This window comes from Vombatus ursinus, unplaced genomic scaffold (genome assembly GCF_900497805.2).
Source record: "Vombatus ursinus unplaced genomic scaffold, bare-nosed wombat genome assembly UNPS02009824.1, whole genome shotgun sequence".
Lineage (NCBI taxonomy): Eukaryota > Metazoa > Chordata > Mammalia > Diprotodontia > Vombatidae > Vombatus > Vombatus ursinus.
In genome coordinates this window covers 9408951-9425276 of record NW_020949602.1, presented here as the reverse complement: position 1 = coordinate 9425276, position 16326 = coordinate 9408951, and the positions used below count along the sequence as shown (strand labels likewise).

Below are 16326 nucleotides of genomic sequence, written 5' to 3'. Positions count from 1 at the left end.
AACTAGAAGAGACCTTTGAGATCATCAGTGAGTTCAGAGTTGAAAGGTCAGCTGGACAATGCCCATTTTAGGAAAGTGAAGGGACTTGCCCAAGGTTCCACAGCCAGGGAGAGAATTCAAACCCAGGTCCCCTGACTTCAAACTGGTGCTCACACATTCTGATAATGTTCAACAACTCAAAAGTAGAGGGTGGAAAAAAATCTGAAACCAGATTCTGGTCTCAAATTTATAAACTGGGCTTGAAAGGGGGCAGGAATCAGGATGATGATGTCAAAGCCCTGAAAATCCTCATCTTTAAAATGAGGGGGTTGGCCTAAGTGATCCCTAAGGTCAAGGACAGCTCAAAGTGGCCCCTCCCCCAAGGTCCCCTGCATTCTCCATCTGTTTGGATTATTTACTGGAAGGGGCTCCCCCATTAGAAGCTGAACTGCTGGAGGGTATGTTCTGTTTTTCCCTTTTTTTGTATCTCCAGTGTTTAGCACAGAGCCTTCAATGATGTTCAGTCATTTCAGTCCTGTCCAACTCTCTGTGACCCCATTTGGGGTTTTCTTGGCAAAGATACTGCAGTGGTTTGCCATTTCCTTCTTCAGCTAGTTTTAAAGATGAGGAAACTGAGGCAAAAAGGTGAAATGACTTGCCTTGGGTCACACAGAGCCTTGCAAGCACTTAATATGTGCTTGTTCATAGATTCCTTGCTTTAAAGGAGGAAGGAACCTTAAAGGCTGAGTCTACTCCTCCTCCCACTTTTCAGATGAGGAAACTGAGGCTGAGAAAAGTTAAGTGGCTTGCCTGAGGTCACACAACTAGTAAAGTGTCTAGATGGGATTTTAAAGCAGGTCTTCTTGACTCCAAGGCCGGAATTCTAGCCATTCACTGCTCCACCTTATGGACTCAGTGTGTGACTGACAACAAGGTCTTAGTCAAGGATTTGACATTTCTGGTTTTACGCTCTCTCTCTCTCTGGCTCTGGCTCTCTCTGGCCCTATCTCTGTCTCTCTGTCTCTGTCTCTGTCTCTCTCCATCCAAGGCTCATGGATGCAAGTACTCCTGGGAGGGCTAACACATTCAGCCCCAGAACGCCGAGTGGGACTTTCTCAGATCACTTCCCCCAAGTGGCCGTGGGACGAAACAACACCACAGGTGAGGAGCCAGTAAAGAGACTCAGTCCGGGGTCGGGGGTTGGGGGTCGGGGCTGAGCCACGATGATGGGGCAGGATGAGGGCCAGAATGTGTGCCTTGCCAGACATTGGATGAAGAGCAAATTGATATTCATCAGTTTACCAATCATGCCACCCACTGTAGCTAACCCCTTTCAAACTGGGGTCCTTGATCTGGAGTCCAGTGAACTTTAAAAAAAAAAATTGACAACTGTATTTCCATATAATTGGTATCACGTATAATCCTATGCACTTTATTTTACACATTTAAAAATATGATTCTTCACTAGACTACTCAAGGGGTTCACGACACAAAAAAAGGTTAAGAACTCTTGATATAAAGGTTTTCTGCTTCTTTGGTTTTATATTTTAAAGATAAACCAGGAACCAGGTTTGGATCCCGGGGCTGCCACTTTCTACGTGTGACCTTGGGACAAAGAATGTGCCGTCCTTGGGTCTCAGTTTCCTCTTCAGTAAAAAAAGGGAGTTGCCTGGGATGTTCCCTAGGTTCCCTGGCCCGCTCGAAATCCAGGATCTCCTAATTCCTGCTAGCGACCACCTCCCAAAGGCAGCCCCTTTCTCCTTCTCCTAAGCCTGCTCCTCTGAAGTTTTTTGCTTCGCAAACCCCACGGCAAAAGGAGCTCTCGGCCCGTCGCAGTCCCGGAGCCGACTCGCCGGGAGGTGCCAGAGGCCGTGGGAGGCGGGCGTGGAGGAGGGGTCCCGAGCGCGACCCGGGGCTGGGCGAGGTGGCCTCCAAAATCCCCCCGCCCCCCAAAGCGCGAGCCGCGTGAGTGCTCGCTCTCCGTGGCGGTGTGTCCCCTCTCTTTCTCCGCGGCTGCAAAGGGAGGCGGGGGCTGCGGTGCAGCTTTCGGGGCCGGACGCCGCCCGCTTGTCAGCCAGCTAGCCTCAGGGGACGTCGGGCCAGCGCAGCGGAGCCCAGGGACGCGCACAGCCCTTCTAGGGCACGGGCTCCCGCTCAGGCACTCCTGGCCAGCCCCAGGGCGCACAGGGAGCGAGTGCGGCTGCCAGTCCAAGCCCCCGCCATCTACTCCCGAGCCCGAGCCTGCGGCCAGCTCGGCAGAGGTAAGGCGGCTCCCGGGAGTGCTAGGGGATGAGGGCTTTGCCTCCTGCCCCCGTAGCGTCCCCCCCGCGCCCTCCCCCCGCCTTACTCGTAGCTGCAGCCCCCAGCCTTCGCAGAGCCCTCGCGGGGTCCTGGACTGGTAATGGGGTCGTTCAGGCCAGCCGAGTGCTGTCGCCGTCCTGCGGCGGAGGGGGAAGGGGGCGCGCCCCAAGTTTGGGGGGGCTTGAGGGGGGAAGGCGGGCATCGGGCCGGCGCTGCAGCCCAGCCCAGTGGCCGGAACTGCGCCGAACTCAGTCACCCCCCCCCCCCCACTCATTCTCTGTTGCTCCTCTCGAGGCCAGGCTGGGCTGGGCTGGGCTGGGCTGGGCTGGGGACGTGGGGGTGGACGCAGCAGGCAGGCAGGCAGTCCAGCCTTTCTTCCTCCCTCCCTGCCCCCTGCCCTCCCCAGTCCTCTCCTGGGATGCAGGACCGCGAGCGCAGCATCCAGCCCGACCCGGGAAGCGGGGTGCGGGGGAAGTTGGGGAGTAGGAACGGGCTGGGGGAGGGGGCCTCCCTGCTCTCAGGAAATTCTCTCGCCAACCTTGCTCGCCTGAAACCCTTTTACTTCCGAAAAGCCAGCGTGCTGCGAGATCTTGAAGTTGGGGCGGGGGGAGGGGAGACTGCATTAGCCGAGTCCTGCCCTCCCCGCCAGCGCCCCACTCCCGAACTCCCCCCCTACTCGTTCCCTCCGCAGTGGCTGGAAGCTTTCTGGTCCGGTCCTCTCCAAATGGGAGGGGCGGGGTGGGGGAGGGGAGAGCAGCGAAAGCTCTTGGCGAGCTCGCCGAGCCTCCTGGTGAGTTCCTGTCCCGGTGCCCCTCGGCTCCTGCCCGTCACCTCCTCCAAGGTCATAGCTTTGACCCCTTCCATTCCTGCTGTGAGGTGGTTGCGGTCTCCGGAGGACGAGGAAAGGAGGGTGGCCTCGGTGATTTCATAGGTGTTCCCAGAGGACGAAACTCCCTTTACCAATACAGGTCGGCCCCACTTCCAAAACTTATCGTCTTAGTTGTCTGAGGCGCTGAGAGGTGGTATATGTCCGGGGCAGGTATGGAGCCCCCCACGTCTTCTTGCCTCCAAAGAGAGTCCTCGGTTACACACACAGGCACCCCCTCCCCCTAAACAGACCCCCCGAGGATCCTGAGGGTGCCCCTGGGGCGGGGGGAGATCACAAGCTGGAATGAATTCTGTGGGGGCTGGTTCTGGTTTTAAAAAGAAAATGAGAAAAAAAAAAAGCATATCCTCACTCAGTGAGATACGGATCCTGAGTTAGAAGGAACCCAGGAAACCATGTAGCAAAGCCCTCCATTGTTCAGGTGAGGAAACTGAGGCCCAGGCAAGTGAAAAACATATGTCCAAGGTCACACGGGGAGTACGTGTGCCGGAGGTACAACTGAACCCGGGTTGTTTGGTGCCAGTTAGTGACTGGTGACCTCCTTGCACTAGACCACATTGCCCTTGAGTGGGGGTGGGGGGATGGAGGACCACCCCAAAGGTGTAAGAGCAAAGGCTGTGGAAGGTAAGGGTACGGCCAAGGTCAACGTCAGACACAGCCATTTTGATTTTCTTGGCAGAGATACTGGAGCGGTTTGCCGTTTCCTTCTCCAGCTCATTTTACAGATGAGGAGACTGAGGCAAACAAGGTCAAATGACTTTCCCAGGGTCACACAGCTAGTGTCAGAGGCTGAATTTGAATTCTGGTCCTTCTGATTCCAGGCTTGGCCCTCTATCCATCTCACCGGTTATCTATTAGGAAGTGAGAGCTAGGGAGAATTCCTTTTGGAATATTTGCATGTTAAGAGATGTAAAAGCCCTTCCTCATTGCAACCCTGAGAGGAAGATACTACAAAAAATTTTCCATTTTACAGATGAGAAAACTGAGGTTAAGGACAGTTAAGTGATACCCATAGGTATGTAACTGAAAGAACTCTCCTTCCTGCTTCAAAGTTTCTACAATCCATCAATAATAAACTAACAATTATCAAACTCTTACTTTGTGCTGGGTGCTGGAGATAAAAAAAAAAAGCAAAAATAGCTCTTGCCCTCCAGAAGCTTACATTCCAGTGGGAGAAGACAACATGAAAATAAGTAGATACAGCTAAGATACCTGCAAGAGTAGGTAAGGGGGGAAGGGACCTGGGGAAAGGCCAGCAATGCATACACACTCAGCTGGAAACGTTATTCTTGTCTGAACTGGAAGAAGAGATGTTTAGAGAATGGCTTGGAGTTTGGGGGAGGGGGGGTGTAGCTTTTTTTTCTTTTTTTAAGCACCTTCAATTCAACCTGGAGTAGGGAAAATGAGGCAGGGAAGGATTTATGGCTTTCTCAGGGACTGGTTTTTTGAGAGGAAGCTTTTCTGTGTCTACCTGGTCCCTCATCCACGAGCCCTCAGCACAAGTTTATTAAGTCAGGCAGAGGAGGAGAAACAGTTTTCAGTTAAGACCCAGGCCCTGCCCTCAGGGAGTTTGTAGTCAAACAGCAGGGACTTTGTCTCTGGGTCCCCCTTCCCTGTCTTCCCTCTCCCCCGCCTCTCCTCTTTTTTCTTTCCTCTTTATCCCCCACTTTCCTCTTTCTTCTCTCTCCTCTTTGTTATCTCATATGTATCTCTGTTTCTCTCCTTTTCTCTCTTCTTTGTGCCTTTTCCCTCTCCTCTTTCTCCTTTCTTATGTCCCTCACCCTTCCCTTCCTCTCTCCTTCTCCCTCTCTATCTTCCTTCTTCCATTCTCTTTCCCTTCTCTCTCCCTCTTCCTTTCTCTCTCCCCTCACTCCCTCTCTTCCTGCTCTCTGCCTCTTCCTTCTGCTTTCTCCCCCCTCCCCCTTTCCCTCTCTTTCTTTCTCCTACACACACACTGAGCTCTAGGGCGAAAGGCATCAGTTAGGGGAGTTATGAGACCTCAGCTTGGTCTCAGCTCTTTCATTAACTCTTTGCCCTGGGGAAATTGTCATATCAACGGGACTCATTTCCCCTTTTTGTAAAATAGGGATGGTACCTTGGACATCAAATTTGAGGGAGCCCAGATAACAGCATCAGAAGACCTGGGTTAAAGTAACTTAGCGGCTCTGGGCAAGTTAATGACCCTCATGGAAATTGTTTTCTGATCTGTGAAATGGGAGTGATAACCCTTGTACTACCGATCTTACAGGGCTATTGGGAGGAAAGCGGAATGTTAAGCTTTAAACACCATATGAATGAATTTTTTATGATAACAGAGTGGAATATTGACATGGAGAGAGCTCAAGCCTGGGAGACAGGGGACCTGGATTTGAGGTCCAAGTCAACAGCTCTCCTGCTTTGAGACCATAGACCAGTCTTTGTCAGTTTCCCTTTCTCTCTCTTCCTGTCTTTCTGCCTCTGTCTCTTTCTCTTGTCTCTGTCTTTCTGTCGATATTTCTGCCTGTATGTCTCTCTGTCCTCATCAGTTTGTTCTTATAAAACGTGTGTGGGGGGGGGGGTGGATAGATGCCTGCAGTCCCCTGCAGCCCTGCTACTCTATGACTGTATACATAGAAATGTGTGTGTGTAGAACACACACACGTATATACACACACAGTACTTGTGTATACAGTCTTTATCTTGTATATAAAATACTTCAAAGAATTCAGAGCAATCTCTCTCCTTACAGAGGAGGATTAAGGAAGAGGCAGAGGGGGTTTTCTGGTTAAAAATAGACATACCACAACATTCAGAATAAAATAAATGCAGTCTTGAGATTTGAAGTAGACTGTTAGTGTGATATATAGGCAGATAAAGATTGGTTGTGTCTGAAGGCTACTTAAAAGTTCCTTCTCTAAAAGGAGGGGGTGGGGAGGCCAGGGAAGAGACTATTTTAGAAGAAATCCTCTAGTCTATGTTCCCAGAAATGCTGCCTTTCTTCATCATATTTGAAATTAAACACATTCCCTGCCAGGGAAAACCTCAATCATTCCATATGCATTTATCAATCAATCAACCAGCATTTATTAAGCACCCACTATGTGCTTAGACACTGTATACTGATCTCATATGAGCTTCACAGCAATCCTGAGAGGTAGGTAGGCAATATAGGTTTTTTCATATTTGTATTTCTTGTATCTGTATATTATTTGTAAAAACTACCATTTTTCAGATTAGGAAACTGAGGTACAGAGAAATGAGGTCACCCAGCTAACGTTGTGCATGGAGATCTTTCTGACCCCAGGGTTAGTATGCTGGGGACCACATACATCCCATTGTCCCTCAAATAACCATTACTTTGTGACTGTTTCTGACCGTGGGCAGATAAAGAAAAAAAGTCTTTGCAACTTAAGCTTTCTGGTGAAACCACACTTTCTGTCTGCAGAGTGCCTTTTGGTTTTTGTGAATAATAACAAATAATAATGGTAGCCCACACATTATTTTATGGTTTACAGAAGGTTGTTCCTGCCTTACCTCTGAGCAAAGGCAACTTTGCTCCATCTTCCAGATGAAGAAACTGAGGCTTACAACTCGTCTTTTGTCCAGAAGCCAGGAAAGGAATCTTTCTGATTCTAAGCCCAGGCCACTTTCTGGCCAAGTGGCCTCTCACATTATTGTGTGGGTGTTTCAAGAGCATGCCCCAAGGGCTCTGAGAGATTTGGGATAGAGTGCAGATTGCAAAACAGCCTTTCAACAGAATATGCTGGGCTCTGGCCCCAACTGCTGACTCTGCCCAGCCGGGCCACCTAGGGCAAGTAGCTGCCCCTCTCTGGGCCTCAGTTTCCTGATCTGTTGGACTACTTTCAGTACCGGCTGCCATTTTGAAAAGGACAGACTGGCGCATGCTCCGAGGACAGTCATGAGGGTGGTCCCTGAGACCTTGGGGAGCTACAGAACTGAACCTGGTCAGTGGAGGAGAGAATAATCAGAATTCCAGAATCCCTGAATGGAAAAGGACCTGAGGGGCCATCTAGCCCCGATAGTACTTGAAGAAGAAGCTTCTCTCCAGCATCTGGGCTAAGCCTTTTGGGCGAGGGATGGTAGATGAAGGGAGATGGGTTTTTGTTTTCTTTTTGACTTTTTGACGGATTCTCCTATGGAAAAGTTATCGCATGTGTTGTATCATATAGATCATATATGTTTTACTCTGTTCTCCAGGACAGAACCGGGAGCAATGGGAAGAAAGTGGACGGAGACCATTTTTAGGGAGATAGAAGGAAAGCTTACAAATACTTAGAGCTGCCTCAAGTAAGAATGAACTGACCAGATTAATCAATGTAATCATTCATCTGACCTCCCCCACCAGATTCTAGATACTAATTTCTTCTTTTTCCCTCAGTTTTCATCAGATCATGGATTTTGAGCTGGAAGAGGGCTTAGTGGTCCTCTCGTCCTAGTTAGCAGGGAGCTCTCTGTCACTTAGCAGTGACCATTTGTCAGGGAGGTTGTCTGGGTGACCTCTGAGTCCCTTCTGACTCTGGGTTTTGTCCCTCTTGGACTAGTTCTTCCCCCTAAATAACATAGAACGTTCAGAACTTAGAACATCTTGTTTTTAGATGGACCTGAAAGTCAGGAAGATTTGGGTTCCAATCCTTCCTCGATGTGGGACCCTGGGCAAATTACTTAACTTCTCTGAGCCCCAGGAAACTCTCCAAGATTGTATATTGCAGAGCAAGTATTTCTCTGCATTGGGAGGGAAAGTTCCCTCCTAGACAGTGATTAAACCAATTGAATTATTCATCTGACCCCCCAAAAGTTCTAGATAATAAGTTCTTCCTTCCCCTTTGGTTTTCATTAGGATCATAGATTTCGAGCTAAAAGGGCATTTAGGGATCATCTAGTCCTAATTCCTCATTTAAAAATGTAAAAAAATTTGTAATGACATCGTACGTTTTTTGTTTAATTTCCAAATACATTTCTCTTCCCTTCCCTACTGAGTGAACCATCTCTTTACCAAAGAATAAAAAAGAAAGAGAAAAAAAGTTAACAAAGCCCAAACCAGTGCATCAGTGTACCTGACAGATGTGCAGTGTCCTAGTGCCATTGTTACCCCTCTCCTCCTTTCTTTGCAGAGGTGGGAAGTGCTCATCTCTTCTTCAGAGCCAAGCTTCTCGTTGTGTGAGTGGCCTTAGATAAGTCACTTAACCATCTTGGCTTCACTGAATCTTGGTTTCCTCCTGTGAAGTGAGGGATTGGAATAGCGGGCCTTGGGAGGTCCCTTCCCGCTCGAGGTCTTTGACATGCTGGGATTAACACCCAGGATCTTTCCTGTGAGTATATGTCTTTTTTGGAGCAGGCAGAGATGGAATAGTTAGCAGTTTTGGTAACTTGACTTTATGATTTGGGTGAAAGGATTGGACGTTCATCGGACCCAGATGTACAAATTGTGGATATCTCCAACCGGCTTGTTAGGTAATCTGTGTAAGCTGCACGTGGTGCCACCAATCCCAGCTTCGATTGCCTCTCAAATTATAGGTAGTTCGAGCAATTAAAAAAAAAAGCTTTATTGATACCTTTTGTTATTTTCATTACAGTCATTTCTGGATATAATCCCAACTCTCCCCACCACAGGAATTGAACCTTCTTTTATACCAAAGAAAAATAGTTAAGCAAAAACAACCAATTGGGACTGTGGCTGAAAGTATGTGTTCCATTCCACCCCCATAGCCTTCTACTTTTCTACCACCAGCAGGGAAATCAGTTTCATCATCTGTTGGATTGGCTGGTACAGTTACCTTCATTTTGGCTTCTTTTGATTGTTTTTTTTTTTTTTTAATATTATAGTAGTCAGTGTGTTCCTTGTTTTCCTGGTCCTGCTCACTTCACTCTGCATCTGTTAATGTAAGTCTTTCCATGTAAATATCTCATAGTCAACATTTCTTACTAATGCAATTCATGTTTCATTTCTTATAGACGAATTGTTTTCTAACATGCCTCACCAAGTTAACGTAAGCTAGAATTGCTTGGTCAAGGGCATTCTGGAAGGGGCAGGGAAAGGTGAGGGGCAGAGAAGCGGTGTTTGTAAATGGGGAAAATTGAAGGGAAGAGAGACTTTGGGTAGGGATGGGGTATGGAGAATGGTAGAGCAAGAATGTAGCTGAGAGCCTGTGGGTAGCAAGAGAGTGGAATAACACCCCAAAGAGGATTTTGGAGAGGAAGAGAGCAACTTCAACCTGAATTTCCTAGAAGGTTCTTCCTTATATTGATCTGAAATCTCTTTCCCTGTAACTTCTACCCATTTGTTAATGTCATAGAATCTTGGAGGAGGCAGGGACCTTGAGAAGCCATAAGATTTAACCTATACCTGAGTAAGAATCCTTACAACAACACAACTGGTCATTCAGCCCAAGAGGCCACCCCATCTTGCTTGAAGCCCTCCAGTCTTGGGGTGGGAGAACCTACTACTTCTTGAGAGAGCCCATTCCTTACTCCCCCTTTTACATGACAGCCTTTTTGGATACTTGGGGAGAGTGATAAAAGCTCTGCCAGGTCTCCCCTCGATCTTCGGTCTGGCATGATCATCAGTCCTTTCCTCATCTTGGCCAAGCTCCAGTTTGTCAGTGTTCTTCCTAAAAGATGGTGCCCAGAACTGAACACAATACTGCAGGCGGGGTCTGACCAGAGCATCACCTTCTTAATCCTAGACATCTTAGTGTGGCCTAAAAGGGCATTAGCTTTTTTTGGCTTCCATTTCACACTTTTGACTTATATAGAGTTTGTGGACAGCTAATATTCCTGGATCTTTCCCCTACACTTTGAGGAAATGCCCAGGTCAGCCATGGCTCATTTCTCTTCTGGCTCTGATTCTGATTCTCCAGACTCTTCTTCTACCACCCCAGTTTCCTCACTCTCGAGATGCCCAGACTGCTGTGGAGATCCCCATTCTCCCACTGGAACTTCTGGCTGGACCTCTGTTGAAGGAAATGCCTGAGCTAGGCATGGCTTACTTCTTAACCCCTTAGCTTTTTAATATGTTGTCTTCCCCATCAGAATGTAAACTCCTAGAGGGAAGAAATCCTTTTTGCTTGTATTTGTTTTCCTAGTACTTAGCACAATGTCTGGCACATGATAAAGACTTCACTAAATGCTAGTTGACTTGTTACAAACTAATGTAAACCAGAAGCGTTTCCCATTCTATATTTCTGCATTTGATGCTTGCAACCTAAGGGTAGGCTTTATGTTTATCACTAGTAAGTTTCATCTTGTTAGTTTCAGCCCAGCATCCCAACCTTTTATATCTTTGTGAAACTTGATTCTTTTATCTAGCATTTTAGCTATCTCTCATAGCTTTATGACCTTTATACATTGACTAGGTATGTCTTCTGCTGTTGATTAAAATATTGAATAAGATAGGGCTGAAATACAATCCTGAGGCACATCGCTGAAGACTTTCCTCCTGAGAAATTAGCCAATCAGAAAGCATTTATTAAGCTCCTACTGTGTGCTGAGCACTTTGTTCAGTGGTGGAGATACAAAGACAAAGAATGAAACAAACCCTGACCACGAGGAGCTTACATGCAAGTAGGGAATACAACACTGTGGATATCACTGACCATCTTTGAGCACATCTAACCTTCCAGTGAACCTGGCCCCCATTTCTCCATTTCAGGATCATAGATGAAGAGTTTAAAGAGATAATCTAAACGGATCTCCTCTTCACTCAATCAGTTCACATTCATTTCTTAAATGACTACCATTCACCAGGTACAGTGCTAGGCACTAGGCATACAAAGATAGACATGAAACAATCCGGGTCCTCTAGGACCTTACCTTCCGTTGGAGGAGATAACATAGACGTATAGAAGCATATGGAAAATGTATATAAAATTAATTCAAGGTAATTTCGGGGGTGGGAAGAGAGACATCAATGGCTGAGGAGAGGAGGAGATATTTTGTAAATGATGCTTGAACTGAGGTATGAATGAAACTAGAAATGTTGAGAGGTTGATGTGAGGAGATAGGACATTCTAGGTATGGAGGAGAGCTTTCCCCGGGTGAAAGGAAAGCTAGGTGGCTCAGTGGACAGAGTGCTGGAGTCAATATGACTAGAGTTCAAATCTAGCCTCAGACACTTACTAGCCCATGGGACCTTGGGCAAGTCATTTACCCACTGTTTGCCTCAGTTTCCTCATCTGTCAGATGGGCACAAATAGTGCCTATATGCCAGAGTTGTTGTGAGGATCTAATGAGATAATAAAGTACAGGACATAGTAAGTGCTATGTGAATGTTAGCTCTTATTGTTACTATTATTATTAAAGGCAGAGATGGGAAATGGAGTTTCATGTGAGAGGAATAGCAAGATGGTTAGTTTGGCTGAACCACAGAATATATGAAGGGGAGTAATTTATAAGGCTGAAAGGGGGTGGGTTGTGAAGAGCTTTAAATGCCAATGCAGCAGTTTAAATTTGTTTAAAGAGGTAATAGGGAACCAGTGATGGTCATTGAGCAAAGGAGAAACATGGCCAGATGTGCACTTTAGGAAAGCCACTTTGAAAGCAGCATGGGAATGGACTGGAGACTTCCAGGACAGTTGGGTCCAGGACACTGAATAGGTTAGAGGTGGTGAGGGGGCTGTGTGATTGGACAGAAGGGAGCTCATGGGATGGAAGTTGTATAAGGAGAAATGACAAGATTTAGCTACTTGCTGGCTCTCCGGGGCATTGGAGACTGAGGAACTGAGAATGATTCCAGAGTTTTGAATCTGGGTGACTTCAAAGATGGTGGAACCTTTGACAGAAACAGGGAGGTTTGGGGGAAAGTGGTCATCTTGTCTTCCTTATTATATGGGTCATAGCTGAAAGGAACCTTGAAGGCATCAAGGCCAATCTATCCCACCCCCAGTTTTAGGGACGAGGCTCAGAGGTTTGGACAAGGTTTGTTCAGAGTCATGGAATCAATAGCAGGATTTGATCCCAGGTCTTCTAGGATCTGGAACTGGAGGTAGGAGACGTGTCTGGATGCCATTTAGTTCAAAGCCCTCATTTGACCAGTGAGGAAACTGAGTCTCAGAGAAGTGGAAGGCCACAAATCCCATAGCTCATAAATATCAGAGGCGGAGTTTGAACCCAGCTCTCTTGACTCCATAGGACCCTAGGAGATGTTTGCTGATTAAATGAATAAGCACACCGAACTCCTCAGGGAGGGGAGGTAAAATAGAGCAAAGGACCCCAGACAAGGAATGCAAGACAGAGGTTGACTCCTTGGCAGCCGTCCTGGGGGCCAGCCCTGCCCTGTGACTCCCAAAGCCTGAAATGTGGAGTCAGGCTGGGAGGGGAAGTGGAAAAGCTTCCCTCGGGTCTTGAAAAACTTGGAGGTGGGAAGGCTGGTGGGAGGGTGGGAGGCAGAGATCCAACATTCCTGGCTGGGAGAGAAGGCTCACAGATTGTGGAGGCTAGTTGGGTAACCACATTCCACTGAGGTCCTGAAAACTAGGAGAGATTCCCAATGTCTGGGATGGTCTTTCATCCTGTCTAGTCTGTAGGCAAGGAGATGGGCCAGAAGACCCACTCCCCTTTCCCCATCCCCCATCTCCCCCTACCCCGAGGTTATTTTTAGTCAGGTGTGGATTAGGCCCCTCTGCCTCCCTGGTTGGGTGGGGGGGTGTCCTCAGTCAGAGTAAATTAAACTACGACCTCCCCACGAAGGATACACCAGTGTGGCCGGGCGGGCTCTGACAGCTATCAGTGCTGCTTGATGGCATCCCCACTGAAGAGTTCAAGGCAGGGTAGTACTAATAATAATAAGAGCTAACATTTAATAAATAACATTGTGCAGCTAGGGTGGATAGAGTGCAAGTTCTGGAGTCTGGAAGACCCGAGTTCAAATCCTGCCTCAGACATTCACTACCTGTAGCTATGTGACCCTGGGCAAATCATTCAACCTCTTCCTGTCTGGTTTTCTCATCTGTAAAAAGGGGAAAATAATAACACCTGTGTTCTAGGGTTTGTGAAGCATTCTACATAGGTGATCTCATTCAATCCTCACAAGAACCCTGGGAATTAGGTGTCTTTTGTTATCCCCCTTTTACAGATGAGGAAACTGAGGCGGATAGGGATTAAGTGCTGCAGCACAGCTAGTGTGGGAGAATTTGAACCCTGAATCTTCCTTGGCTAGTGGTCTTTGTTCCCCCAACAGTTAGCACACTGTCTGGCACATGGTGGGGGGAATGCTTCGCAAATGCCTTTTCATCGGTTCGGCCCCAGGATCGGGTCAGGAGGACACACTGGACTGCCAGGGAACAGGCCTGGAGCCGCCAACTTTCAGGCGCCTCTGAAATAGGATCCAGCCCCTCCCCCATTTCCTGACTGGTGTTTACCATGGAGCCCTTTCCCTTTCTTGGAGCTGGGAAGCCCATTGCTGATGGGGGCAGCGGCTGTGGGGACGGAGGACCTTTCATCCTGCTGTGGTCTGCTGGAGCTCTCCCACCCTCCTGTCCTGCCTGGGAGCTGGGAGGAGGGGGCTGCAGGCAGCTCAGGACTGATGGAAAGCCTGGCCCCAACACAGCCTCATCAGGGATCCAGCGCTTACTCATTTAGAACAGAAAAAAGAGGAAGAAAACCCTGATGTGGACAGTCTTTCCCTAGCCCCCCAGGAGGGTTGGTAAATGCCCTGGATGTGTGTCTGGGTAACCCATTAACAGGGCAGTAAAGGCTGCCTTGGACAGGGGCCAGGCTTCTCGGGCTCCCGCTGCCCTGGGGTTGGGCAGCAGCCAGGGGACCTCCCTTTCCTGTTGGGCCTCCTTCTCCTGCAGGGACGGCTAGTGACCCCACCTCTGGACCCCTGAGTCCTCCTCCGTGCAGCTTTCTGGCCCCCACTCTGTCCCAGGCCAAGAGAGGCGCTCTGGCACCTTAGAATTCCTCACTCTCTCAGCCAGCCAGCATTTCTGAAAGGGCTGCCATGTTTCAGGCACTGGGGCTGAAAGGACAAGAGGAAGCCCACCCTGTGCTTACATTTATATTACAGAATGAACAGTGGCTTTGGAGTGAGGCGATGTGGGTTCAGATCCTGCCTCCAAGGCTTACCAACTGAATAACTTTTGGCCAGTCACTTAATCTTTCTTGGTCTCAGTTTCCCCATGTGTAAAATAAGGGGGTTAGACTAGATGACCTCTCAGGGTTCCTCTGCATGCTAAATTTATGAGCTTGTGCCCTGCTGTCAGACTAATTTTCTTTGTGCTTAGATGTAATCATTTTCCCCTTTTCATTAAAACCTGTATGTTATTTATATATTTAAGTTATTTACATAATATAATATAAAAATAAATTTATGTAATTAATTGTATTCATATGTTTATATATAAATATATATCTCACACATTTATATACATGCTATATTTAATATTTAAATATATTCCTATAATTTATGCATTCATATTTTACATATTTAAGCATATTTGTATAATTTATATTTAGGCATTTAGGTATATTTATATTTTAGTATGTTCATGTAATGTATATATTTATATAACTTATTTGTGTGTTTCAGTATATTTGTATATTATATTTAAGTATATTTATAAAATTTATATTTTTATTTTTTATATATATATTTAAGTGTATTTATATAGTGCTTTAAAGTGGGCAGAACTCTTGACAAATATTATCTCTTCTTATTCTGGGAGAGAGTTGATATTATTATCCCACTGTTCAGATAACAAAACTGAGGCTGGTAGAAGTTAAGTGACGTCAGTTCTTCCTGACTCCAGGGCCAGAGCTCTAGCCATTGCATCCACTCAGCAGTCTTTCAAGCTTCCTGTTGCCTGCTTAGTCAAGTTGAGATGCCTAGAAGCCTGGCTTGTGGAGTGAGTGGCTGGCCTGCTGGGAGGCCTGTGTTCAAATCCTGCCTCCAGTACTTACTAGCTCTGTGACCGTAGGTGAGTCAGATAGCATCACCCCTCTGAGCCTCAGTGTCCTCATCTCTAATGGGGTCAGCAACACCTAGTGGATCTACCCCAAGGGTTGTCGTGGGGGGCAGGTGAGCCGATGAATGGAAAGGGGATCATCCATCCTATCTGCCTGTCAAGCACAGAAGGAAGAGGTGAGTCACCGAGGCTTGTCTTCAGCCCCTCCTCCTGCCAGAAGCCCTTCCTGATTCTGCCCTTGGTGCTTTTGTCTGTGGGCAGGCTACCAGCACAATGTCAGGTCCTGGAGGGAAGGGACACAGCTTCAGTGTTTGCCTTTTGAATATAGTAGGTTCTTATTCAGTGTTTTTTTAAATTTTTTTAAATTATCGACTTAATCATTAACAAACATTTCAACCCACAAAGAAAACACAAAGAGTATTATAAATGAAACTATGAACTTCTGTCATGTACATCGTTCTCCAAATATTTCTAGTGCTTATTCTGTGTAAGGCAGTGGACCTACTGAGATAGAACAGGTCCTGCCCTCAAGGAGCTTATATTCTGTTGAGGGATGTAGCATTTTACCCAGATAAGGAAGCACAAGGTAATTTGAGGAGGTAGAAAGTGCTACTGCACTGTGCAGCATCGGAAAGGATTCCCATGGAAAGTGGCACAGGATTGGAGCCTGAAAAGATGACCAAGTTAACTAAGAAACAGAAGCCAGATGGTAGACATTGTGGGGGTGGGGAGGGGTATAGCCGGCGCAAAGACACGTTTGGAGAGACAGCCAGGAGGCCAGTTTGACTGTAGTGTGCAGTGGGAGGTGTGTGCATCGTCAGGAAAGGTGGCTGGTCCATGAAGAGATTCCATGCTGAGCTGAGAAGGCAGTGGGGAAACAGTGTAGGGTTTTGAGTAGGGCAATGAATTACACAGTCAGACTTGGGCTTTAGGAAAGTTATTTTGGGAGTGGCCTGGAGGATATACTGGAAAAGGGAGAGGCTGAATGGGGGAAAGATAATGGCTTCTCTTTAGGACATGTTGAATTTGGGATGCTTCGGGATGCTTGCAGGATATGCGAGGGGTGGGTGTGGGGTGGGACTGAAACTCAGGAGAGAAACTAGGGCTGGATTATCAGTCTTGGAGCCATCAGCAAGAGGGATGATCATTGACTCCCTGGGAGCTGAGAGGGATGAGGAGAGCTCTAGCAGAGGGAGAACCTTGGGGGACATCCATGGCTAGGAGATGGAGAATGGATGATTGGTGAGGAAATGGTCCAAC

At 47.4% G+C, this 16326-nt stretch overlaps 1 protein-coding gene across 6 annotated transcripts in view; it reads left to right on the top strand.

Moving 5' to 3' along the window:
- The first annotated feature begins 1108 nt into the window (after positions 1-1108).
- Positions 1109-16326, top strand: part of KANK4 (KN motif and ankyrin repeat domains 4) — a 104020-nt gene continuing 88802 nt past the window's right edge. For 5 of the 6 annotated variants that reach the window (XM_027852742.1, XM_027852741.1, XM_027852737.1 and 2 more), the window contains exon 1: positions 2153-2240. The gene's annotated coding sequence lies outside the window, so the exon portion shown is untranslated. Of the gene's footprint in view, positions 1141-2152; positions 2241-16326 lie in introns of those variants that run through there. The other variant, XM_027852739.1, reaches the window with a different exon arrangement.